This window comes from Ictalurus punctatus, chromosome 2 (assembly GCF_001660625.3).
Source record: "Ictalurus punctatus breed USDA103 chromosome 2, Coco_2.0, whole genome shotgun sequence".
Lineage (NCBI taxonomy): Eukaryota > Metazoa > Chordata > Actinopteri > Siluriformes > Ictaluridae > Ictalurus > Ictalurus punctatus.
Window position 1 is genome coordinate 22,585,191 of NC_030417.2, and position 26,956 is coordinate 22,612,146.

Below are 26,956 nucleotides of genomic sequence, written 5' to 3' on the forward strand. Positions count from 1 at the left end.
ATCTGACCGTGTATTCGGATATGCTGTGTATAAGGAATGACTATGGAGATATTTTGGTGCATCTTTCTGTGAAGATACAGTTGAACCAGGATGAAAAAAAAACATTGTAACTGATTTGCACAAAGCTAGAGAATTTGGGACAGATTATCTGTAGTTGCTTGCTTTTATTTCCAGTAAGTATTTCAAGTTGATCCTCGAAAAATAAATAAGGATTATGAAAAAGTATACATAGGAGGTTCTGGGGAGGTGCCCTGTGACATCAAGACTCAATGAAATCATTATTACGTATTTATCCTGATTTAATTTTCTGTAATTATACAGTGCCAAAGCAGGACTCCAAAAAAAAAAACTAAATAAATGCCTGAGAAAAATAATGAGAATCAAGAAAAATAACAAGCAAGTCAGCGAAAAAAACAAACAAACAAACAAAAAAACCCAGTATATACAATAGAAGTACGGGTGAGCAAAATTAGTTTTAAAACTAACCCATCTATTCAAGCATAGTAATTAAGTTGTGTAATTCTAACCTAAGCATGTGATGTTATTTGAAATATCACATTTGTATAACTTTGTGTATAACATTTGCTAGCTAGCTAGATCAGCAAGAAACTTTTGAAACTGTAGAATACAGAATACAATTAAAATGTAAATGAAAAAGAATGCATACACATGTTAAATGTCTTTGACCATGTTAAATGATTTTGAACATTGTCTTTCCTTGTAATATCTGCAATGCATTGAGTACATCCATCCATCCATCCATTTTTTGTACTGCTTATCCTACACGGGGTCATAGGGAGCCTGAAGCCTATACCAGGGAACTTGGGGCACAAGGCAGGGGAAACACTGGATGGAGTGCCAATTGGGGTTCCCTGGATTGTGACCCATAGCAAGGCACAATCGCACACACACACTCACACACCCATTCACACACTATAGACAATTAGAAAAATGCCAATCAGTCTACAACACATGTCTTTGGACCGGGTTTAGAAACGTCTGAAGCACGGGGACAACATGCAAACTCCACGCACACAGGGCGAATCGAAACCTCAACCCTGGTGGTGTGACACAAATGTGCTGACCACTAAGGCAGTGTGCCCCCTGCAGTGAGGTAACTGGCCCTTCTCCTAGAACTGCCACTGCCTGGTTACACAGTTTAAATTCATGAGACTTGAGCGTCACATCGCAGGGTTTCCTTTGGTAGAAAACTGTCCCATTACCATTGCCCTTTTTCTCACACCTATTAGGTTTTTCTTACAGTGGCACTAGGTTGTATATTGTTTGTCACTGTATCGCTGGTATGTGACGCATGACCGAAACGAGACAGAACTCAACCTATGACTTTCCAGTAGCTTTTGAGGAAGCACTAAACAATCCTTCATTTGTTCTCTGACTAAACACTTATCGTCTCTGCACAATGGTGAGGTACGATGCACACATGGCTTGTAGGCTGGGGATTCCCCTCTGATTACATGGAAGACTGGAAATAGTTGTCAAAACTCCTGACATTTTACATCACAGCCTCACCTTTCATTAGCACAGTTTGTCTGTGGTTTAACTTTTGCATTGTTAGAAGGCCAAGGGATTAGATGACAACTCTAAAATTAGATATTTTTGTCATATTTTCTGGTACTAGAATTGCAGCTCGCTTGAGTCTCGAGAACTGAGGCGTGGGAAGTTTGTGAACCCCCTGACCCCTCCTATTAATGTGGCAAATTAACGATGTGTGGGCGATAAAAGAATCTCCGGCTGCTTTGTCTTTTCTCTAAAGGTCTTTGGAAGATAATAGATGCTGCCCTGTTTGTTCTTGCGGCTTGTTAGCGATGGAGCTTCCAAAACCAAACCAGACAAATATATTGTAAAATGTTTGTGTCTTTATTACATCATTGCATTTCAGTGGTAGTGTTATAACAGCCACAGACTGAGCTGATTGGTGTAATTTCGGAATACACACAGGAAGTGAATGGGTATCTTTTTTGCTAAGGGTTTTTGTGAGAAGCCGTGACGAATGTGAGGCCCACTGAAACGCAGCTCACACAATTTAAGGATGAATAGAGAGGGCCTCCTTTGCCAAGGCCGTTTAGCGAAGGCCTCATCAAAACACATACAAATCACATTGATTTCTCTTTATAGGAATCCAGCAAGGAACAAGGAAATGTAGGCTCCTCTCTCTCTCTCTCTCTCTCTCTCTCTCACTCTCACTCTCTCTACTGCTCTCACAACCCAGCATGGCGTGAAATCCCTGAAATAAAATTTTTAGTCCATTGTTCTAAACTCTACAGTAAAAAACAGCAACAACCTGGTAACATTCCAGGAAACAATTCAGTATTGCGCAGGCAGTATTTTCTCCACATTCACATACATTTTCCTTCAGTCACTTATGGACGTGAGGAATGAGGAGTGTGAGGATTACGCCATTGGTATGGACTTGTTTTTTTGTCAGTGAAACATTTGCTTAGTTTCCTTTTTACATTTTATCTTTCACTGAATATGGTATGTCTCATCACTAAACTAGTCACTCTTTTCCCAGAAGCCATTTGACTGACAATGCAAATGGCCAATCACTGTGTTTGCTGAGCCTGTCTGCAAACACAGAAGCCAACATTGCTTTACTATTCTAAAAGCTAGACAACTGGCAATTCAAGCTGATTTTTTTTCTTCATTGGTCTGACAGTAACATGGTGCAGTATCTATCTATCCATCCATCCATCTATCTATCTGTTTTCTGTACTGCTTATCCTGCACAGGATCATGGGAAGCCTGGAGCCTATCACAAGGGGACTTGGAGCACAAGGTGTGGGACACCCTGGATGGGGTACCAACCCACCGCAGGGCACAATCACACACTACAGACAGTTTAGGGATGCCAATCAGTCAAAAACGCATGTCTTTGGACAGGGGGAGGAAACCAGAGTACCCGGAGAAAACCCCCAGAGCATGGGAAGAACATGTAAGATCCATGCAAACAGGAGGGAGGCAGGTATCAAACCCTGGAGGAGCGAGGCAACCCTGCAGGTGTGAGGCAACCATGCTAATGACTAAGCCACCATGCCCCCCTTTGTGCAGTATCTAGTTCTGTCCAGTATTTACCCAGCACTGTTGTTTGCTTTGGTTGTTCTAGTATTTTTGGAGTGCAGAGTGCAGAGCCATAAAGTGCCATTATGGTTGTGGGAGAACAGCCTAGCCTAGATGCATACAGCTTATTTAGTCCTCAAAACCCTACATTATTGTTATTTAAAGTCCATTTTCTGGTCAGTTAGACCTTCACCAAGTTTTAGGTTTCTGTTTTTGAATCTTTTTCACATGTGGTAAGGTGCTTGAGCCAAATCCATTCACTGCAATTTTTAGTGGTCTAGCCCTTTGTAACAATAATCTTTACTGTTATCAAAATAATAGAAATCTAACAAACCCCTGTAAGTTGTAGAGTGCATCAAGGACTCTTTACTAAAAATATTTATTATAAATAAATAAATAAATAAATAAAATAGGAATAGATTGCATATTTCTCATAACAACCTTTATCTGTGTCAAGCATGTAAAGAATATAGTGCTAGAGTATCAGAACCTATTAGCACATTAGCAGAATTATTATTATTATTATTATTATTATTATTATTATTATTATTATTATTATTATTACTGGAGCCTATCCCAGGGAACTTCAGGCACAAGGTTAAACCCATCACAGGGCACATTCACACATCCATTCAGACACTACAGACTATTTGGAAATGCCAGCCAGCCTACAATGCGTGTCTTTGAACTGGGGAAGGAAGGCAGAGCAACCAGAGGAAACCCCTTAAGCATGCGGAGAACATACACATGTACACAGGGTGGAAGCGTGATTATTATGATGATTATTATTATTAGCCAAACCAAGTTTAGACAGCATAGGCTGTGAACTGAATATACTGCACATATTTCTGTGAAAGCCTGCCCTATCCCCTTTTTCACATAACTTTGTCTAAGCCAACCTCAATTGTCATGGAGTTATCAGACTTATCACTGCGCAGGAAGAAACTAATATATGTATATATATATATATATATATATATATATATATATATATATATATATATATATATATATATATGTATATGTATATATACCCCCCCTTAATATCTCTTCTCCATAAATCTCTGTAAGGATCAAAATACCTTGAAGTCACTTAGCCGTGTTCATCAAAGCTAAAATGGATGGGTGTGACGTTTGATCAAGACCAACATATTTTCGTTTTCCAAAGGAGTGGACACATCCAGCTAATAGCTCTTTATAGATGTGATTTTAGCTACACTGTGGTGAAGGTACATAGTACAATTCCACCTTGGTCAAATAGTAAATTGTAAACCTTAAATCTAGTGTTAACTATAAAGGATTAGTATCTGACTGACTGTGGATGAAATTAAGCATACATTCAGAATTAGTAATATTCATAGTTTTCTTTTAAAAGTACATCTTATTTTACAATTAAGTAATTTTAATTGTTATACCCTCAGCTATGTCTTCTTCTGCCATTTCCTTCTAAACTAGAACAAGAGACAAGAGAATTCCTGAGAGCTTTCTTTTAACCGTGTGGTATTCTATCTAAATTTTCCTGTAATTTATGAAGCTAAGCTCGCCAAAGCTTATTCGGAAAGCTTCTCGAAAGGAACTCGCGTTTCTCATTTCTTTGCCGTCGGCCGTTGTGCAGGTTTAGGATTTTTGACGGACAGGAAGAATGCTGCTCGGAAGTGGGTTTTCTTGTTTTGTTTGGTTTAAACCTATCAATTCTTTGTGTGTCCTTAAGCAAACATGAGAGTGCTATGTCCTGTTTTTACTGTTTCACCACATCACTGTTCAAACTTGAGAAGAGTAAATATTGGAGAAAAAACTTTGGTGTGCTGAGCTGCTGGTGTCAGGTGGGGAAAAAAAGCCATTTAAAGGCTTAGCAGTATGAACAAAACATTGTAAAAGAGTGACATAAGCAGAGACAGAAAACTGCACTGATTTTACATTTATTGAATGTTTACGGTGGCTTTACATTTGTGGCCGTGTCTGATTTAAGATGGGGACAGGGCATCATTTTCTTTCCTTCTACATGTAGAAATGGGCATGGCTGGGCAGTGGTAGCTCAGTGGTTAAGGCATTGGACTACTGATCGTAAGGTTGAGGGTTGAAATCCCAGCACTGCCAAGCTGCAACTGCTGGGCCCTTGAGCAAGGCCCTTAACTTCTCAGATGTATAAACAGGATAAATGTAAGTCGCAGTGGATAAGGGCATCGGACAAATGCCTTAGATGAAGATGGGTGATGGATCAATGATGGAAGCTGTGGCAAATATCTTTGGTGCAAACTTTAGCACAGCTGAGCATTGTTACTGTTGGCTCTCCTTGGATTTGTGCGAGACCAGTTCTCTCCATCTGTGGATTAAGAGAGTCTGCCTGTTAATCACTTTCACCTGTAGTGCTGACCTTTGCAAAGCTGGGCACGCTTTCTCTCAGCCCTCGTGTTCTGCGATCACCTGACTCAAAAATGAGCATCAGGAGGTGAGCCACGCGCGGATTGTGTTTTAATAAGCACGATGAAAACCGTCCATTCTGGGCTTTTCTCAGGGGCTGAGTTTCTGTAGAAAGATATTGAGAAGCACATCTGCTAGGTCAGGTGTTATTTTAATGTATTAATGGATTAGCACAGAGGGCTGGAAAATCTGCTGCTATATATATATATTTATTTCTTTCTTTTCTGACAATAACTTTAGCAAGTAACAACCGAATGCAGTGTTCAAACACATGATTAAAATGTGTACCAGATTTTTGCTCCACACTTTGGTCTTATTGTAGCACAGCTGCATACATTTGCAATCAGTCTATCCTCAAATTAAAAGAGGCAACTTTTCAGCACAAGAGTTCAACACCGTAACAAGAATACCTCCCTTTTTTTTCCTTCATTATTTACTATTCTTTTCAATTGTAGCTGTTTCTTGGTCTTAATCTGTCTCAGATACCGCTGGCATTTGGCAGCCATTGCACAGCACCACGGGTCAAGGCAAGGTACCCATTTCCCCCTTTTCATCCCTCTTCACTGCATAATTTTTTAGGTCACAAGCTTATCTGTGCTCTGAGTCTGCATGTATGGCCATGTTTAATCTTGGCTGCCTACTGTAAATTTTTTCTTAATTACCCAATGGCGTTTTGGCAAGTGCTTTACAATTGCGATTTATCATTACCAGGAATTTACCGGTCTACTGTGTCACTCCAATGTGGTTCGTTTGCACTGTAATTACACCCAATGCTTGTTAGAGCTTGTAAAGTTAGTGGCTGTGCAGTGAGAGTGTGGAACATGCCCCAGAAACATTATTTTGTGTCCTTTTTCTGGAATGCTGTTGCTTACATGTAGCTGAATACGAGTTGCTGGAGGTGAGATTCTGACTGAGGTTTTTTTCTTCACTTTAAAGTGAACACATTAAAGCTAGATTAGGACAACAGGCGACTTAGGACTAAGTCTAGTTTGGACAAAATGGCTTGAGGAAAAAAATCATAGTAGGTTGTTAAAGGGACACTGTTAAATCATAACTGCTATGATGCAGATGCAGGTAAACTGCTGTAAATCTGCATATTGGTATCTGATAACACAGTTAGCACACCTGCAGAGCGGTTTGATTTGACCCTGCCGCCCCATGGCACTGTTCCAATACAGATAAAATGCCCTTTAGATGTAGCCTTGAGCTGAGAGGAAGTGCAGAAGGGAGTCGTACGAGACTTGATATTGAGCGACGCTTGCAGTATAGTTAAATCTTCTGTTTACTTCAATTCTCATTATAGCAATTGGGTTATTTAATTATTTCTTTAATAAATATATGAGAATATTTGAGGTGTTTTCATTACATACCTACAGAGTATGTATTCTATAGATTTTTGTTGTCTTTTTTTCTCCTGCACTATGGTGTTGTAGCATAGCGGCCTCCACTTCCAATCAATGCATCCTTGTAATAAATAAGGCATCTTTTCAGTATAAGAGCTGAAGGCAGGTACAATGCACATGCAAACAATCTGGTTTATAGACTGATGCTTGTTTTGTTGTTGTTGTTGTTGTTGTTGTTGTTTTTTACACAAAAGGAAAAACCCTCACCTTAAACATACACACGAGCTGTTTTAATGAAGTATTTGTGCCCATGCAAAAGCTCACAGCAGTCTGAATCATGAATAAGCTCCTGCACAAAATGATTCAGCTACGAAATGTTCACTGCAGTTGAATGTCAACACGTGAAACTGTTTCCTGATGTGCTGGAGGGGTAAAGAATGGTCCTTGCTGTAGAGGGAGCTCTCTCGCTGTCTTTTTGTCATATCTTGCTCTCCACTGATTAATGTTTTGAATATTAACCTTGTCAGTGTTGTTTGTCTGTCATTGATGAAACACTTTACCTCATTATTAAAAATGAAGGAGGTGTCGTGTCATGTTTATGTAGTGAGATAGAAAGGAGAGATAAGGGAAAGTTCCCAGCACTTCCTGGCCTGTATTTATATGTTCAGACTTGTGTGTGTGTGTGTGTGTGTGTGTGTGTGTGTGTGTCTGTCTTTTTAACAGTGTATAGATCTCTCATGCATGGTATTATGCTAGGGGGTTTCTCCAATTCCATACTGAGCCTGCCACCCTTACCTGTGGTTTTTATACACACACACACACACACTTCACTCACTCTACCCATCCGAGACATCACTCCAAGCTAAGGGTGGAGGAATGCAGTCATCGGCGCCATCCTAGCATTCTCACTAAGTCTAATCCTTGACATCACCTTTGTTTATCAGTTTGTTTTAGTTACATTTACACACAAGAGGAAGACGTTTGTCAGGTTTTCAACCGTGTGTGTCCTTACCTCACACACAGGTGCTTACTCATATACACACACACTCTCATGCACACTCCCTTTTACCGCTTCTAACAGAACAAATTCAAGCTCAGTGCTTTCTTCATGGACAAGCATCCAAATGCCCAGGTCTGTGTATTTTCATGGTCGTTGTGGCAGCATTAAGGGAAACTGGCTCGGCTCAGCTGGGATTCGAGTTTCCTAATGAAATGACTCATTTCTGGACGGTGGCTGCAGCCGGAGCTGCCTCCAAACTCTCGCCGGAGGTCTGATTACCGTATAGTTTTATGAGGTTAGCATTTCGTCAGGAGTGACGTGGTCCATGCCACTGAGGTCACATGGGCTGGGGGTTGGTTGGAGGGGCTGGGACGGTTTGGGGTTGGATACAGTATACAGTGCCAGTGCATGGACTCAGGTCTTTATTTATGGAAAGGGATCCTAAAATAGCAGGCTGGCTCCCCAAATGAGGAGTTCCACATCTGTTGTGTGTATTGTCTTTATCACACTTCTCATTTCTATTGTAAAATACATTTGTGCAAGTGAATTGTTTATTAAAATGTTTTAGCATCAAGTCATGATCTGTAGCTCAGAGCATATTTGATAGTCCTCACTGTAGAACCAAAACAATCTAGGGAGTAGAGCTATATGTGATCCAACTCCTCCTATAACCCTAACCCCACCCCTAATCCCTACCCTAACCCCTAATTTCTACCCCAACCCCTAATTCTTACCCTAATCCCTAACCCTTAGCTCACAAGACACTCTAGAATACACTTAACAGCACACGTGTTCAGCATGAAACAGTCTTCTCCATCCGCTGGACTTTTGGTTTAGCAGCAAGTGGTACTTGACCTAGTTTGGGACCTGAGAATTATTTGATGCTATAATCCTGAAAGGAGTACTTTTAGTGTTTTACAATCTAATCTACATCCACTGAATATGTAGCATAGATCAGACTGGCCAGTGTCCTGCAATTCCCAGTGTTTCCAGGATAGACTCGGGATCCACTTTGACCCTGAAAAGGATAAAGCAGTTTCTGAAGATGAATTAATGAGTTAATTAACGTTTATGGACATAATTCTATAAGCTCCTGCTTTAGGCCTGCCTCACAACCAGCGAATTAGTTTTCTGTGCTTTTCTTAGTATAGGGAACCTCAAAATTCCTGTTTGTGGTAAGTGCTGTTTTAACTGCTACAGATTCTATATATATATATATATATTATATATACACACACACACACAAAATATATATATATATATATATATATATATATATATATATATATATATATATATATATATATACACACACATACATATACACATATATATACAGTGAGGGGGGAAAAAAGTATTTGATCCCCTGCTGATTTTGTACGTTTGCCCACTGACAAAGAAATGATCAGTCTATAATTTTAATGGTAGATTTATTTGAACAGTGAGAGACAGAATAACAACAAGAAAAAAAACAAGAAAAGCGCATGTCAAAAATGTTATGTTATGTTATACACATAATGTGTGTTAATACACATAATGTGTGTTACACATAATGTGTATATATACACATAATGACTGTTACTTTTAATATTGATCCCACCTTTGTTCAGAGATTCATTATTTTATTTCTGTTCATCAAATGTCTTTGAAATTTGTTCAGTTTATGTCTCAGTTGTTGAATGTTTTTATGTTAATAAATTTGCTGAATCAAAGCAGTTGAATGAGAGTGGACATTTCTTTTTTTGCTGAGTGTGTGTATGCATGTATGTATGCATGTATGCATGCATGTATGCATGCATGTATGCATGCATGTATGCATGTATGCATGTATGCATGTATGTATGTATGTATGTATGTATGTATATATATATATATATATATATATAGAGAGAGATAGCGCTCTTGTGGTTTGCAAGAAAGAGTTGTGCATCAGGGCTAAAAACTAAAAATAAAAGCTTAGGGGCTGGCAGTCAGATATGAAGTTCGCCTGATAATATATAGTGAGTCCACCAGTATAGTCCAGCAGTTAAACCATGCTGTATGTGCACTGAGGTAACTGGATACTGCAAATATGTTTTACATAATAAAATAATTGACATTGCTTGTTTTTATATTTCTTTTCTTACAGCTGTGGAAGTGGATTCTGGGAAAGCACACACCCTTCACTTGCTTCATGTGGATTCTTGCGGTGAGGAGGATGTATGTTTTCTTGAGGTGAGGAATATATATTTCCAAAAAGCACTGTTCCAGTATTCTAGTCGTAGCTCATAAACCTCAGCCATAGGCTTCTTTAAATGAACCGAAAATGCTACTGTTTTTACTGAATTTAACCTATGAGCATCCAACCTGTTGCACACGTTTCTGCATATTAAAATCCCATAAGGCCTTAAATGGCTTGAAACCACAGCATTAGCTCTTAAATGCAGGCCCCCCACTGAACTTCATACGTCTGTTGGTTGCATGTTCATGAGCCAGAATGCTATTAAATCTTTAACCTGTTTGTCAAATTTGGCCCTGGCCAAGCTATTGTTTTTGCTAACAAAGTTGGAAATTGTGAAGTAACTTTTTTGTACGTTTGTTTTCATTGAAGACATGGGACGAAAGTGAGCAGTTAATTGTTCTTTGGCATGGCCATGTCGTAACACACTTCATCCTCATTTTAAGCCAGTAAGCACAAGCATAAGAAGCTTTGGTAAATATCCTGTCATGTGGCTGACTGTACCGAGATTGATTTCATTTTGTTTAGCCTCTGCGCAGTTGTTTGTAGAAAGAAATATTTATATCCAAATGCATTGCTGTCAAGTATTGAACTTCTAATATTTTAACAGATCTAATTCAATTCAGTTTTACTTGTATAGTGCTTTCAACAATAGACATTGACACAAAGCAGCTTTACAGAAATCTGGATGTAGATTTAGATCCCTAATGAGCATGCCAGAGGTAACAGTAAAAGGGAAAAAGTCTCTGAGGGGAAAAAAAAAAAAGCTTAAGATGAACCAGACTCCTTTGGTTGACACCAGAAAGTGGGATTACAAATCATTAAACCTGTATTATACTGATTTTAACTTGTAACTATGCTTACATGTACGCAAGATGGCTGTGGCGTGTATTCTATGGTTGTTTGGACTGACGCTTGAGTATGTCCTAAAAATTAATGTCGCGTGTCGAAAATCAATTTCACATGTGAAATTACCATGTGACACTGTCCACAGCTGACTAAAAAACTAGTGTTGTATCTCAAATCATACAAGTTTCTGAGTACTAATAGTAGCCACCTTACCTATTAAGGTTAGTATTTCAATTTTAAAAACCTTGCATGTAGCCTTCAAATCTACTGAAAGGTCTGTCTTGTGTACCAGTTTTCTGGATCTTCTAGATTAATAAATACTTTTGAATGTAAGGTCATAGGCCATTTTAAATTTAAGACACATATAATGATAATCACAACAACCACTGAAAGTTTTAAGAGAGACAGAGCTTATCAGTATGTTTAATGTTGCTGTGCATGAACTCATTAAACATTTTACAGCTTGACTTGGAAACCTGATGGACGGGGATGTTCTGGCTCTGATGTGCCTTCTTTTGGATGCAACTTTTAATCAGCCAGATTAAAACTGTATGTGTACTATGCCACTTGCATTGCCACTGTTTCTGCACACATATGTAGTCACACATAAACCAGGCCTTACTCTTCTTAAACTAGATGCTGTAAAGTCAGCCAATACTAAATGTTGAAAAGATGTTCAGAATGAGCATATTGGGAATAAGTCAACAGTATCCCGATCTTTGGCATTAAGTCAGTTTTGCAGAAATCTACGGAAATCTATCTACTATCTATCTAGCTATTAACAATGTATAATAGATGCCTAATCTAAGGTGCAGGTAACAGTGGCAAAGAAAAACTCCGTTGGACAACATTACAAGTGTCCTGAATGATAGAAAAAGGTCCAGATTTTAATATAGCAAGGATTTTGTTCAATTGTGTTTGCCTTCTTGCTAGTTTGCTCTGAAGGTAAGGAGTACACACTAATGACTACATGTCTTTGGACTGGGGAGGAAGCCAGAGTACCCAAAGAAAACCCCCAAAGCACGAAGAGAACATGCAAGCTCGGTACACACAGGGTGGAGGTGGGAATTGAACCTCAAACCCCAAACCCCGGAGATGTGAGGCAAACATGCTAACCACTAAGCCACCATGCTCCCTGAAGTTGTTAAACAATAAAAATTAAATGTGGCATCCAATCACAGTTCAAGGCCATCCTGAGCATACTTAATGAGTTAGCTGTGATGTCATCAGAACAGTACCACATGTCTTGCATAGGATGGGGTGCTGGTGCTTAGGCTAAAAAGGGTTGAGAACTGATGATTTAAAAGAACTGTTGATTCAGGAACATTCCTTAATTGGAATCATGTCCATACTTCTGGTATACTTGTATCGGATATGAACCAGTACACATCCCACCGACCCACTGTTCACTTTTAATGGCACCTGACTAATGCCAAATGCATCCCATCTCTATGGCCCTCTCGTCCTCTCTCTCTCTCCTCTGCCCCTAAGCAGTAGTTTATGGTGAGCAGATAGTAACATTGCCTGAGCTTGTGTGCCACAGAGGGGAGATGCTCCATCACCTGATGAGGTTTTTGAGAGTGCGTTGATGCCTGGAAAGGAAAATCTTAGTGATTAGTGATCAGTTTTATTTGGAAATAATTGTTGAGGTACCATCAGTGTAGTCCATTGGTTTTGTTGACATCTAAACTCCTTATGATGTAGTTGATGACACGCACATGACAAAGTCTGTGACTAGAGCATTCATATGCAATAGCCAAAATTAAACTGCCATGAGTATGCAAGCTCGAATTGTGTTTTTCAGCTTCTCCTAAACTCGCTGAAAGAATATCAAGGCCTTGATTCATTATTACACTCCTCTCTAACTCAGAGTGGAGGCATGCATCTAGACTTTTAGTCTGAATTTAATTTAAAGCTTGAGAGTTGATGCTGACAGTTATAGAGAGTTACTATGAAATCCAATAACCTTTCATGTTATGTATGTCTGTGTGTATCGGTATGTGAGTAGGATGTGTGTAACACTACATGTACAGCTCTGTGTTTGTGTGTGGTTATAGGGTTCTGCATGATCTGACAACTGAACATTTATAACCATTCACAAGACACAAGTAAGTTATGAAGGTTAGTTTTAGGGGCTGGGTTAGCCTTTGTACTTAAAATCCTATCAAATCCTACCATATAGTGCTTACTTGTTTGAGTTCATATGATTATTTCATATCTTTATTTACTATGCCCTCATCTATACCTCAAATGGTATTCAATACCTCAAACATGATTCTCAATAAATTCAACTTTTGACCAACATCTTAAATTAAAAAGCATTTGACATTTGGCAGTCTCCCTTATCCAGAGCAACTTACATTCATCTCATTTATACATCTGAGCAGTTGATGGGTAAGGGCCTTGCTCAAGGGCCCAACAGTGGCAGCTTGCTGGTGCTTGAACTCACTACCTTCTGATCAGTAGCGCAACATCTTAACCACTGAGCTAATCTTAACCACTGAGTAATAGAGGTTCCAGGGCTTTTGTTTTGGGGCATCATCCGAAGATACTTGTGTTTTTATTTGAACAAGCAGTGGCAGTAAGGTGATCTGTTCTGCCCTTTGTAATGAAGGCCAGGAGTTTGGCAGCTCATCCAGTAAAAATCTGATTTCATTGATCCTCTTGTCTACATGCTGCAGTGCTGCTCATTTTCCTGAGTGAAAATGTTCGGTTTTTTTGTTTGTTTGTATGAAGAAGAGACTGGAAGATAGGGTCTTTCGGCATGCATTTGCAAGTTTGTGTGTGTTTGCACTGGGTGGTCCTCACGGCTGGTTGGTCAGTGATCCTCTGGATCATAAATCCAGGAGTCCAGTGCTGGGACTGGCAGTATGTGACTGCTGGCCCAAGGCCTAAGGAAAAGTCCATCATCACCTACCCGTTGGACTGCATCTAAAATCTCCCAGCCTTCCCAGAAAATAATTCCAGAACAACACCAAAATGATCAAAACATCCACCTTTCATGTGTTGTTTTTGTGGATGATTGATTTCCTCATCTTCCTCTCAGTTAAGGAGTTCCTATGTAAAATTTTCTAGCAGCCCGAGATTTCTGTAGATTAAAGCTCCAAGGGGCCATCTGCCCTGGCTTTTAGGGCACACAATACCAGCAATTAAGATGTCAGTGATGAGGAGGACGAAGTAGCGTCCACCCTCTCTCTGACTCCCACTCTGGCCACAGCTTTAATCTCTGCTGTGTTGGCGCTCACCAGTGCACTGACCTCTCAGGCATACATAAAGATAAGACGCTGGCATCAGACTGTTTGGAATAATAACACTCAATTTAAAGAGAAGTGGCTCAGCAAACACCAAAGCACTGGAATAAAAAAACAGATGGAGATGAAAGACGAGCGGATGTAACTCTGGAGATAAGAAAAGAAATGTATATATGTGATTGCAAACAAATGCTCTCACTCAACGGGAGACGAGTGCCAGGCTCTCAGCCTGATGCCTGACCTGGGGAGGATGGAGATAGAGAAATGTAATTTGTTCCTTTGTGTCGCAGGATCACAGAGGGACTGTGACTTTTTCTTTCTCTGTCTCTTGTTGAGTGCAATTTAGTTGGACGAGCAGGTGGTCTGGCCTAGTGCAACGGCAGTGACTTTACTTTCTTTCTCTTTTTTGTTTTCCTGCAGAGGCTCACTGCGCTTTCAGTGTTTGCTTCTGTCATGTGGTGCATTCAGATGGCATTTGGGAGTGGAGGATTAAACAGGATGGATGAAGTGAATGAGGGAAAGGTGGAGGAATAGAGGCACTGTGTCGCCGTCGACCTGTTGGCCCACAGCCTGTTTCACATTTATAAAAAATAAAAAAAAATGCAGTCGTCAGCTCCAGCCTCTTTCAACCGTTCTCCACATGGCTTTTGTGGCCACCTCCATGGTTCTGTGATGGCTTCAGAACATGTCTGGCAGTGCATTGTGCCTCATCAAAGGTCTATAACAAGGAAATAAAGTAGCTTCTTCAGCTGTTTCCAGTCTAATGATGAAACGGACCAAAAAAAAAAAAAAGTATGGACTTTGGGTGTTCATGTTCAGGGCTGTGTAACCGTTTCGCTTTTGCAGGTGCATTCAGTCATACTTATCCAGCTGTTTGTCCCGAACAGACCCCCTACCCTCTTCTCACAGATTAGGAACATAGTCAAGCACAAAGACGTCAAGGAAATTAGCGGTGTAAGCTTTTCTTTGTACATTATCTATGGATTAGTGGCCTTGTTAATAGTGTGGTTGAACTTTACTCACAATCACAAATATCCTTTCAGTACAATTATCAGTGATTTATACCTATATATTTGCAATTATTTGGTTGTCAACTGCAGCAAGCCTTTAAACTCAGGGTTTGTCAAACTTTTTGCAGCTAGTGACCCCAAAATAAATTAATGAAATTGCTGACCTCAGCACATGATTACACAGTTTATTTTTGTATTACATTTAAAACTATTGAAATATTAGACAAAATGGATAAATGAGTAACATTTATTTATTGGGACCACAATTTTTTTTAAATTTATTTATTGGTGCCATGGAATGTTCCAAAAACAGAATCTAAATCAGTTAAACTGTGTTAAAATGTATAAAAAAAAAGTTTGAATCATATATATGAATAAATTATATAACACTTTTTCTAGTTGTATTAATATTATATTTCTACATTTATACTTGTTTTTATGTTAAGTTCCATTAGATTAATCTCATACAATGCAAATTGTATGAGTGTATACAAAGTGGCCAGACAAATCTAACTGTTATTACAATAACTATACTCACTACAGTAACTCTGTAAAAATAAATAAATGGATGAATGAATAAATAAAGAAACAAACAGCCAGTTCATCGTTAACATGTCCTTGACTTTAAATGTTAATTTGAATATGACTTTAATAGTTAAATATTTGCCTTTAAATGACCAATGACAATGTTGCCTCATACCAACTGCCAAATAATAGGCCTCATTTATTAATTGTTGAGTACGGTTGTGTGTAAATGTTTGCATGAGCCAAACAGAGCTAAATAAGTTACACCGGATTTACAAAAGTTTTATAAATGCAGATTATCTTTGTATTCATGTGCGTATGTTGATAAATGGCAAACACCCGGAAATTCCCAGGCGCATGCACAGCACAGCTGATTTGCGTTTGTTGACGGCCACAAAAAAAGTTCACAGAGCACAAAATAGCCAAAAAAGAACGATATCTCTGAGGCGAAGTACTCAATGAGAAATTATTTAGCAGCACACAGTCACTGGATATGAAAAGGCCAAAATACAGAGAAATTACGAAGGTGAATTTGACATTGTCCATCTAGCTCAATAGTAAGTGAGGTCAAAAGAAAATGCAAATGCAGCCAGCTTTCATCCTCTGAAGAAGAATTCAAACCAGTCTCTATATATCTGTTATTTCCTAAGCATATCATTTTTGATTCTTCCATTAAAAGAAAAAAATAATTGGGTGCATTTGAAATAAATAATCAATTTATATACAATATTAAAATGCAGTAACTCATCACAAATTATGAGTTGAAGCCGATCAATTGAGGTTTACATTAGTTAGCCTTTTTATGTGTAAATTAACTCAAGAGCAGGAGTAGGATACATCATTTTTTCAAAGTTTACAGGATTTTCATGAATGCCATTTTGTGTAAATGCTCATACGAGTAAATTATGCTTAAATTCGTTTGTATCCAGCTTGATAAATGTGGCCCTTTGTGTGTGTCTGTCTGTCTGTGTCATCCTGTTGACACACATACACAACGGCAGTTAGCATTAATGAAAGTGTTTGGGTGTTCTGCAGTCAGTGTGCAGTTTTCCCTGCAGAAGATTGGGAGTGGTTGCCTTAATTGGTGAGGTAAATAGTGGGAATTTGAAGCAGACACTGTTGCACGTCATTGGATCACCTGAAGGCATCACCAGCTTCTTCACTGCAAACATTCCTGGATATTTGTTTAGATCTGCCCATTTAAACTCTCCTGGGAATAAAGCCGTTCACTACTCACATTCCTGTTTGCCATTAATGGTCTTTTTAATGGAGTAAGGCAGTTAAAATGAAATTGACACAATGCTCCCTTTTCTAATCACGTTATCAATCAACCAATACATGTCTAGTGGTTTGCTCTTCAGTTTCATGTGCTATGTGGTTAAACTATATAAAATTAGCATGTGTGTGTGTGTGTATGTGTTTATGTATGTATGTGGAAAATGGAAAAAGACTTTTACTGCTAACAGGGTGATAGCCTTCACCCAGGGGAAGAGGGGTTGGGTGATCTCTTGACCTCTTGAACCTCAGTGTTAGGTTGCTGCTTGACCTCTTTGCCCTAAACTGTCAACTAAAACGGCTCTATCAGAGCTAACAGCCCTCAGTCTCTCTCCACTTTCTGCTTGTACTGCTTTATGTGTAACGCTTTATCAGACAATGCTGTGCATCACTTTTTCTCTATTATTGTGGATGCTGTATCAATTTGTTTCTGCGTATTTGTGTCTATACCTTTAATTAAGCGTCCATAACAGCTATCTTTAAAATGCCATCCCCATCATTCCATGCCACTTCATCCGTATAGCTCTCAAGAATCACTCAGTTGCCGTGTCTTTTGTTTGCACTGCCAGGTTGAGTCCAAAGGCGGTTTAATTGGTTTGTTCAGTTGGTTTAGATATGCTCCACAGTGCATAGTATATTTTTTTTTTTTACAGACCCCATAGAGTTAAGTCTCAAAACCACCACTTTAATTGAGGGTACATATACCATTGTCATGCTTGGAAAAATATTTTTGCCCTTTATTTGGCATTTGAAGAAGGTCCAGCACTTGCTTGACTGATTTACCTGCTGTGATGTGTTTGAGAGTGCATGTATAAAGAACTTGTGTTTTATGAAGTAATACTTCATCAGAACAATAGGCTGTAGTTAGGAGTAAATTAGTTCAAGTTGCCTACTTTCACTCTGTTTCAGCGATTATTTGTGGTTTGGGGTTATTCTATGAAATGTGTATATATAAGCAATATATATTATCAAATATTATCTCATAAATATAATTTTATTTATTTTTTATTTTTGTACACCTGGGTGACAACGAACCGGAAATATGGTGGTGGCTCTTTAATATTTTGGGACTGTTTTTCTGCCATAGGACCTGGACATTTTGTTAGGATACATGGCATCATGGATTCTATCAAATATCAACAGATATTAAATGAAAACCTGACTGCCTCTGCCAATAAGCATAAAATGGGCCGTGGTTGGATCTTCCAGCAAGACAATGATCCAAAACATACATCAAAATCAACACAAAAATGGTTTACCGACCACAAAATCAAGGTCCTGCCATGACCACCCCAGTCCCCTGATTCCTGATTGAAACCCATAGAAAACCTGTGGGGTGAACTGAGAGGAGGGTCCACCAGCATGGACCTCGAAATTTGAAGGAACTGGAGAGATTCTGTATGGAGGTATGGTCTCGGATCCCTTCCCATGTATTCTCCAACCTCATCAGGCATTATAGGAGAAGAGCTGTTCTGTTGGAAATGGGAGGTAGCAGAAAGTATTGACTAAATGGGTGACAATAATTGTTGCACATCTATATTTAACAAACATATATTTGTATAAAATTGTTTTGATTGCAATTGTTTGATATCCATGAGAGCAGAGTAAATTTGTGAATTTTTTTGAGCAAAAGATCAAAAGGTTAAACAATAAAGACAGTTTTTCATAGCCTTCGTTGCTCCTATTTACCAAGTGTGTGTAAAACAAAGTCAATATTTGGTGTGACAAAAATAAAAATAGTAGTCTCTTGTACAATTTGTGGCGTTCTATAAGGAAATGAGCTGTAAGTTATTTTTGCATCTTGCAGAACCTGCCACAGTTCTTCTGGACACTTTGAACGTCTCACTTGCTTCTTATTTTTGCAGCAAATCCCAGCAGAATTTATTGTGTTCTTGTGCTTTCTTTAATAACAATTTTTATGTAACATTTTAATTTTGTGCTAGAAAACTAATGTTTGAGAATCTAAAATGTTTTTTTTTGTACTGACTTAGTCATAAAATAGAAACTCTATAGCAAAAACAAAAGAGTAAAAACATAAAACTTTTGCACTGTGTGTGTGTGTGTGTGAGATATATATATATATATAAACATATATATATATAAAAACAAACATAAACCTTAAAATGGGAATATTCCAATGCATTAAATAAATCAAAATTGATTTCAAGATAAAGATTTCATTCATTTTCATTTCATTTTCTTAACTAGAGATTTATTTATTATATTGATGACACTAAATAAAGACACCACTCATTATATATAAATTGAAATATTTAATACAACAATAAATATTTAATTGAAATAAAATGTGCTTTGTTAAATCCATTCAAAATTTATACTATATCTGTAAAATGTACAGTTTTTTGTTTTTTTTAACTAATTAATTCATATATCTTATTAGTTTGGTCATCCTAAGTTCAAGTGCATCACAGTTCCTCTCTCTTTTCATCATGTCAGTCAACCTCCTTTGCTTTTCCTCTCTACATTATCCCTCACTTTCTCTTTTTTTTCTTCTCTGATCTCTGCTTTGAAGAACTCCCTCACCCAACCTTGTCATGCATGCTCTGAAAACTCAAATCCGCTTGATTTCAACACCTTTTCATATGCCTCACCTATCGGCTATCTGCCTAGACATCGGTGCCCCGAACCGCCTAGCCTCTCTGTCATCAGGGGAGTGTGTTTGTTCCTGTTGCCCCAATGTCTGCCCCTCAGTTGGGTGCACCAACCCCCCAGGTACCCGTTATAGCCACCCTACTTCTAGCCCTTTCCGCCATCATTTCATAAACAGCATTTATGAGGTGTGGATAAGCAATATTCAGCTGGGACCAGAGCTTTCAGATCACACCATGGGGCAGGAGGCTGCAGCATAAGCCCCTTCCTTACTTTTTAATCCCCTTGCCTTTCAACCACAATAGGAACCATGTGTCTTGCGCCATGCTGGATAAAAAGCCCACCATGGAGAAAGGCCATTTAACTCACGAAAATTGATGTTGCACCGTGGAGGCTCATGCAGAGCTTGCGAGATGCTTGGATGGCAAATTTAGTTTACGGAGGGTGCCATTATGGTCGTAAATAATAACATCATTGTGTGAGAACATTTACAAAACTTGACTGCTCAATGACTTTAATCATGGCTCAGTCAGTAAGATATTATATTGTGGGTTAGTCTACTTTACTGTCCATTTACGTTAGTTTCCATATGATAATGGTGCATTTTGTTTCCACTTAAAGAAGTAGTATGCCCAGAAATTTGAACTGTGCTTACCACGAATGAGAAGAGGTAGTGTCCCATTAGTGTGCCATTTGCTAAATGACGATTTCTTGAGGGCAGTGTAAGCATTTCAAGGTGGAGTATTTCTTCAAGAACCTTAATGTTTGTGAGCCATTGTATCTTGTCCAGGTCTTCCTCACTGCAGTGGGATAGGGTGGAGGGTTTAATGATTTGGTTTGGTAAAGGCCCAGCCCTGAAACAAGATAATCCTTCATGGCAGATGCTTCCAGATGTTGTTTATTATTAACTCCTGCCATCTCCTTACCACAGGGTGAAGGACAGACAGACCCTGTCTCCATCACTCTTCATCTACTTCTTTCCCTTGCAGGAAGAGTATCCCTAGGCCAGGCTTGTTCGACTACATTTGCAAAGGTTCAAGTACATAAAATTCCTTGCTTACAGTGGTCTAGAATATCAAATATTGTGACTGAATGGGGTTAATGTTTTTTTTTTTTTTTTAATGCTTAGCCCTTCGTGATTATTTCATGGTTATCCGTAAGACATTTTAAAATGCTTTTGTTTGTTTTGGTTCTTATGGCACTTAACATTACCACTAATGCCACAGATGCCATGAGTTCTGCTTATTTAAGTTGAAGACATGTCATTAATCAGAACAGAATGGGTAAGTTAAATAATAACAACAACAATAACCTATATGATATTAATATCTATAGCCATGTAACTATTCTCTGATCAGATGGGCTGTCTTCAGCTAAATAATTAACTTAAATGTATGAGATTGGATAAGCTCCAACATATATCTGCTACTGAAGCTGTCATGGTACAGTATAGAAGACTAGAGTCACTTATCTACAGTACAGTAAGTTTGATTATGTTGATCAGCTTTGATACAGTATTTGTTCAAGTGGTTGAAATACTTTGCTGGGTACGCATCATACCGCAGTCTGCCAGTTTGTGACTTTGCCCCATTCTGTTGGCTTGTAGCAAGCACTGAATCTGACACTATTTAGGTCTAGACAGCATTTTTAGAAAATGACAAAATGATATAAGGGCTCAAAAACATGCTTCACGCCACCTCAGCGGACATATAATGTGCTCCAGATGAGGATCCTTTACTGGATTCCCTTCCTGTCTCCTGCTCCACTGGCTGTGTGGCTAAATCTGGATGTTGAGCTTATCATATCTTTGAGATAAAAGGCTTAGTTTGAAGATCATCATAACAATATAGTTTTTTTTTTTGTTGTTGTTTTTTTTGTTTTTTGTTTGTTTGTTTGTTTAAATAACTGAGGAAATGCCTTCATTATCTATGATAAAATAGCAGTCATTATTGCTCTGTGAGATTGACACAGTTGTTTGGGCTTTCTTACTTAATACAATACCCTGCATATATATTCATCCTCTTTAGAGCTTTTTGACATTGTCTAGGTTCTTAAAACTTGGGATTGAAATGGACTTACTTTAAATGAATTGCTATTTTGTAAATATTATATATTAGTAAATAATATTGCCCAGCTTCAAGATTATGAGCTATTCATTGTAAATTCATACACACAATTCACCTTAATTCCATTTCAGTTCCAGGTTGTAATACTACAAAATATAGCAAAGTTCAAAACTTATACAAGGGTAGTGTATTTAGAATGGGCTACAGACAATGTCTGTAAACTTTTTTTTTTTTTAGTGTTGAACTCTAATTCTAACCATTTGATGTCATATCCACCTTTTGGAATCCACAGAATACCATTGTTCTTACATGGCATGTTAATGCTGCCAAACCCGGTTCATATGTCTTTCAGCACTCTACAGTAACAGAACCCAACAGGGTTGACAGAGGGGTTCCTCCAGTTCCTCTTTGTCCCACCACTCTGTCAGTAGTAAAGGGGTTATCAGACCACTACTGCAACTCAGCACTGGCAACTTCAGGTTCCATCTTCTCATGTATCAGTTTCCTCCTCCCTGCAGGCATCTCAGAGGTCAGTGTGTGTCTAAACCCTGCAGACACAGATCAAGCCGTTGCATCCTTCCCTGTAGTATGTGGGTGACCTCTGTGATGGCAGCTTGGTCCTAAAATTGTGCCAAAAAATATCAAGTACTGGTCCAGTGAGAAATCGCTGAAGAGTTTCAATGTCCCTTTAAGGTCATCTTTTCATAATACTGTGTTTGAAGTGAACATTAAAGTGACAACATCCTTTTGATCTGTAGTCCTGGTAGATTCACACACCAAATTATTGTATTTGGCCTGGGTAAAACCAGAGTATAGTAATTTTATTATTTGGTCATTCCTTATAGCACATCCCCAGGAAAAAATCTATTCCATTTCAGGGTGTAGATTATTTGGCAAATAATTTATTGCACATTGAAGTAAGGGTGTTCTTACAGTATTTATTAGACCAAAGTGGCTTGGGTCAGACTGAAAGCTCCTGATTGGTCCTTTTACTCTGATTTTCTTTCTTCAAAGACCATTCTTATACTAAATACTACTTATGTAGTAAATGGGATTCTAGGCCGATGTTATCTGACCACGTTTAGTCACAGAACTGATTTGGGAGGCTCTCTGAGTTCTAGCTGATTATCGGAGGAACTTCATGGAAAGGCCTGCGGTCTTGTCTTCTTTCCAGATAGCTGGTTTTGATTAGCACAGATTCAACACGATCACCTACTTTTCTTCAGGATTAAACTTTCCAAGAAGTAGTGAAAAGACGGTGGTGTCTGTTGCTGTGATGAGGTGTGTGAATCATATATATGAATTGAAGCCCAAGCAATATGAAGGTTGTCAACAATGTTTTTTTAAAGAACTAAAAATTTAAGACTTGACTAATATTGTCAGTTTTCACAAATTCAAACACCACAAACAACAAAATAAATATAGTACAGATAAAGTCCCAAGTATTGTAACAATCTAAAATGTGTCTTGCTGTTTAGATCCCACTATCTGAACAGTACAAATGTACTGTTTCCCTGAAAAATTATCACTCTGTGAGCTACTGTATTAGTGCTTTGCCATATGATGGGTGGTTTTCCAAAATAGCATAACATTCATAATGCAGTGTTTCACTACAATTAAATTTGCCGTATTATGTTTACAGTACAGGTACAACTACATATAAAAATGTACAATTATCTTTTAAGGTTTAAATCTTAATTTCTTATGGGATAACAGACTTTTGAACACCATGACGACTTTTTGAACACTGAGACTTTAGAGACAAATATAGTCACTGGATTGGAAAATCTTAACAACATTTCATACTTAAGTTATTTCAGAGTTTTGTTTGAAGCAGCTATTAACAATAAATGTGATATCTTTGTGTTTTCCAACAGGCTCCAGAAATTGCTGGTTGCTTGCCATGTCAGTCAAATGTCTTCCACATTTGGCCACATTTAGTGATGAAAACTGGCTTGCGAAAAACATCACCTTGTCTTTTCCTAGTATTGAATTGTATCCAAGGTAGCCTCAGATTCCTGTTCTTGGCTGACAGGAGTGGAACCTGATGTGGTCTTCTGCTGTTGTAGCCCATCTGCCTCAAGGTTCGACCTGTTCTGAGATGCTTTTCTGCTCACCATGGTTATAAAGAGTGGGTGTTTGAGTTACTGTGGCCTTCCTCTCAGTTCAAACCAGTGTGGCCATTCTTTCATCAACAAGACATTGCAATCCCCCCCCAAAAAAATTATTGAAACGGCAGTGCGAATACTTCTTTTGCCATATACTGAAGACATTTGGGTTTGAGATCAAAGATAAATATGAGATGATAGATCAGAATCTCAGCTTTCATTTCCTGATAGTTACATCTAGATGTATTAAACAACTTGGAACATGGCACCCTTGGTGGCAGACCAACGAATTTTTTGGTGAGCCAAAGTATTGGAACAGATAGTCTTAAAGTAAATAACACTTAATATTTGGTTGCTTATCCTTTGCTTTCAATAACTAAATCAAGCCTGTGACCCACTGACTTCACCAAACTGTTAAATAATTTTTTATGATGCTTATCCAGGCTGGTACTGCAGCTTCTTTCAGTTGTTGTTTGTGTTGGGTTTTTTTTTCCCTTTAGTCTCCTCTTCAGGAGTTGAAATTCATGCTCAATTGGGTTAAGGTCTGGTGATTGACTTGGCCAGTCTAAAACCTTCCACTTTTTTCCCCTGATGAAGAGCTTTGTTGCATTGGCACTGTGTTTTGGGTCATTGTCTTACTACTTGATGCAGTTTCTCCCAATTAGATTGGATGCATTTCTCTGTAAAGTGGACTTTTGTATTCCTTCTGCTGCTACTTTCATGAGTTACATTGTCAGTAAAGATTAGTGAGCCTATTCCAGAAGTAGCCCTGCAAACCCAAGCCATGACACTACAGCCATGACACTGTGCTTGACTAATGAGCTTGTATGTTTTGGATCATAAGCAGATCCTTTCTTTCTCTACACTATGGCCTGTCCATCACTTTAGTAGAGCTTAATCTTGGTTCCAGTATTTCTTTGCAAATTCCGATCTGGCTTTACAATTCTTACTGCTGATGAATGGTTTTCATCTTGTGATACAGCCTCTATATCCTTTCTCTAGATGTCTTTTTCAAATAGTCCATTGTGACACCTTCACCTCTGCCCTGGGGATACTGTTGGTTATGTCACTGACCAGTGGTTTCTTTCTTTTTCAGTACATTCCAGGTTCTTGTACTGGCTATGCTTGTAAATAAATGTTCCTTCTTTTCTTAGCATCCCAATGGCTAGCTTTTCTCCCATAAGACAGAACTCTGGTCTTCATATCGGTTTATATATTGGTTTAGTCTGCTAGAAGAACTAGAAATAAAATGACTAAAGTGAAAGTGTCAATTCTCAGCAAGTACAATTTCATACTCTTTACTCAAGTAAATGTGTGAAAGTATCCAATTGACTTATTATTAAAGTCAAGGTACAAGGAAGAATCTCAAAAGAGAAGGAATTCACTCACTCATATATGTTTGGTAAGTGCTAGTGGTCAGGATACAAATTGATAGATATATGCAAAATATACCTAACAACAAATGGATGTTTGATAATGAGTTTTTATTGGTCACAAATACATTACAGCACAGTGAAATTCTTCTCTTCACATACCCCAGCATGTCAGGAAGCTGGGGTCAGAGTGCTGGGACAGCCATGATACAGTGCCCCTGGAGCAGAGGGTTAAGGACCTTGCTCAAGGGCCCAACAGAGGCAGCTTGGCAGTGCTGGGGCTTGAACCCCCGACCTTCTGATCAGTAACCCAGAGCCTTAACCGCTAAGCCACCACTGCCCCACACATCAACAATAACAATTTTTAAAAAATAATTATATTTAGCTTTGAGAAAGGACTCTTGAATATCGAGTGCTCATATAGTATATAATCTTTTTTTTTTTTTTTAATGCCTGCATATTGGCATTAGAGACTTGACTGTACTTGCTGTCAAGTGAGTGAAAGTTAGAAATAAGTAAAAGCTCAAGTGGATATACTTGCATATCTCTGTTGTTCTGTAGTCAGAGTAGTCAGTTCTGTTTATTGAACATTCAACAAAAATCCTTGTCAGAGAATCACAGCATAGAGTGAAATATAGGGAATTTGCCTAAGGAGTAAATCTGTCACTAGAAATAGTTAATTGTGAAATATTATGAGTGCTGTGGAATGCATCCATTTGCCCCTAGAAATTAACCCATAGGAGAGCATGCTGCAGATTTAATTATTGTGCAGTTATCACAGTAATCACTGCTGACAAATGAGCAAGCTGAGGTATCACTGTTTGTTTAAATAAATAAATAAATAACAATTGCTAAATATTTTTAAACTCCAATATTTAGCATATAATCAGTACAAAAGACTATAGGGAATGAACACATTCCTAGCTAACCATGCCCTGTTTATTCGCAAACATCTGACCAATTAATATTTTAGGCTCAGATTATACAATATCAGTGGGTGAAACTGTAGATATTCAGTATGGCTGTGTGTGTGTGTGTGTGTGTGTGTGTGTGTGTCTGTGTGTGTCTGTGTCTGTCCGTGTGTTTGGGAGGTTAAATCTCATTACTCCTTTGGAACAGGAGTGTGTGTGGACGTCAGCTCGTGGCTCTAATCTGATTTGCAGCAGCGAATGGGTCGTTTCACATGACTGGTTTAATGCTGTGCTGGAGTGGTGTAAGGCAGTGCCAGTGTCCCAAAAGTAAGACTGTGTGTGTGTGTGTGTCTGTGTGCGGACACGTTTTTATATCTTGATGGGGATCAAATGTCCCCACAAGAATATGAATTTCTCACAGTTTTGGCATTATGGGGAAATTTGACCTGTCCTTGATTATTTTGTTTTGTTTTATTGTCTTGTTAAATGTGACAAAATGTTTCCTAATGATTATTGAGATTAAGTTCAGGTGCAGGCATCGGTAGATAATAATTAATTGTCAGTGAAAGGTCCTTACAAGGATTGCAAGACAAACGTTTGTGTGTGTGTGTATTAACCAGGAAAGCCTTTCAAAGGGAGGCACTGCTGGCTGTGTTTGTGTGTGTTTGTGTGTGTTTGTGTGTGTTTGTGTGTGTTTGTGTGTGTGTGTGTGTGTGTGTGTGTGTGTGTGTGTGTGTGTGTGTGTGTGTGTGAACCAGGACACGGTTTTCTAGTGACTTTGCTCCAAACTCCAAATGTCACAAGTTCTCGTTGAATCGTTTTTTTTTTTCTTTCTTTCTTTTTTCCAGCTCTAATGTAAGATGCAGACCATGGAGTCGTTTTGTCTGTGAAGAAAATGTGTGTTGTTAACTCTTGTAT

At 38.5% G+C, this 26,956-nt stretch overlaps 1 long non-coding RNA gene across 9 annotated transcripts in view; it reads left to right on the top strand.

The window, feature by feature from the left end:
• Positions 1-26,956, top strand: part of LOC108256418 (uncharacterized) — a 90,797-nt gene that overhangs the window by 48,263 nt on the left and 15,578 nt on the right. For 3 of the 9 annotated variants that reach the window (XR_008393162.1, XR_008393161.1, XR_008393158.1), the window contains exon 2: positions 9,971-10,056. This is a non-coding gene — a long non-coding RNA (uncharacterized LOC108256418). The other 6 variants (XR_008393159.1, XR_008393157.1, XR_008393160.1 and 3 more) reach the window with 6 other exon arrangements.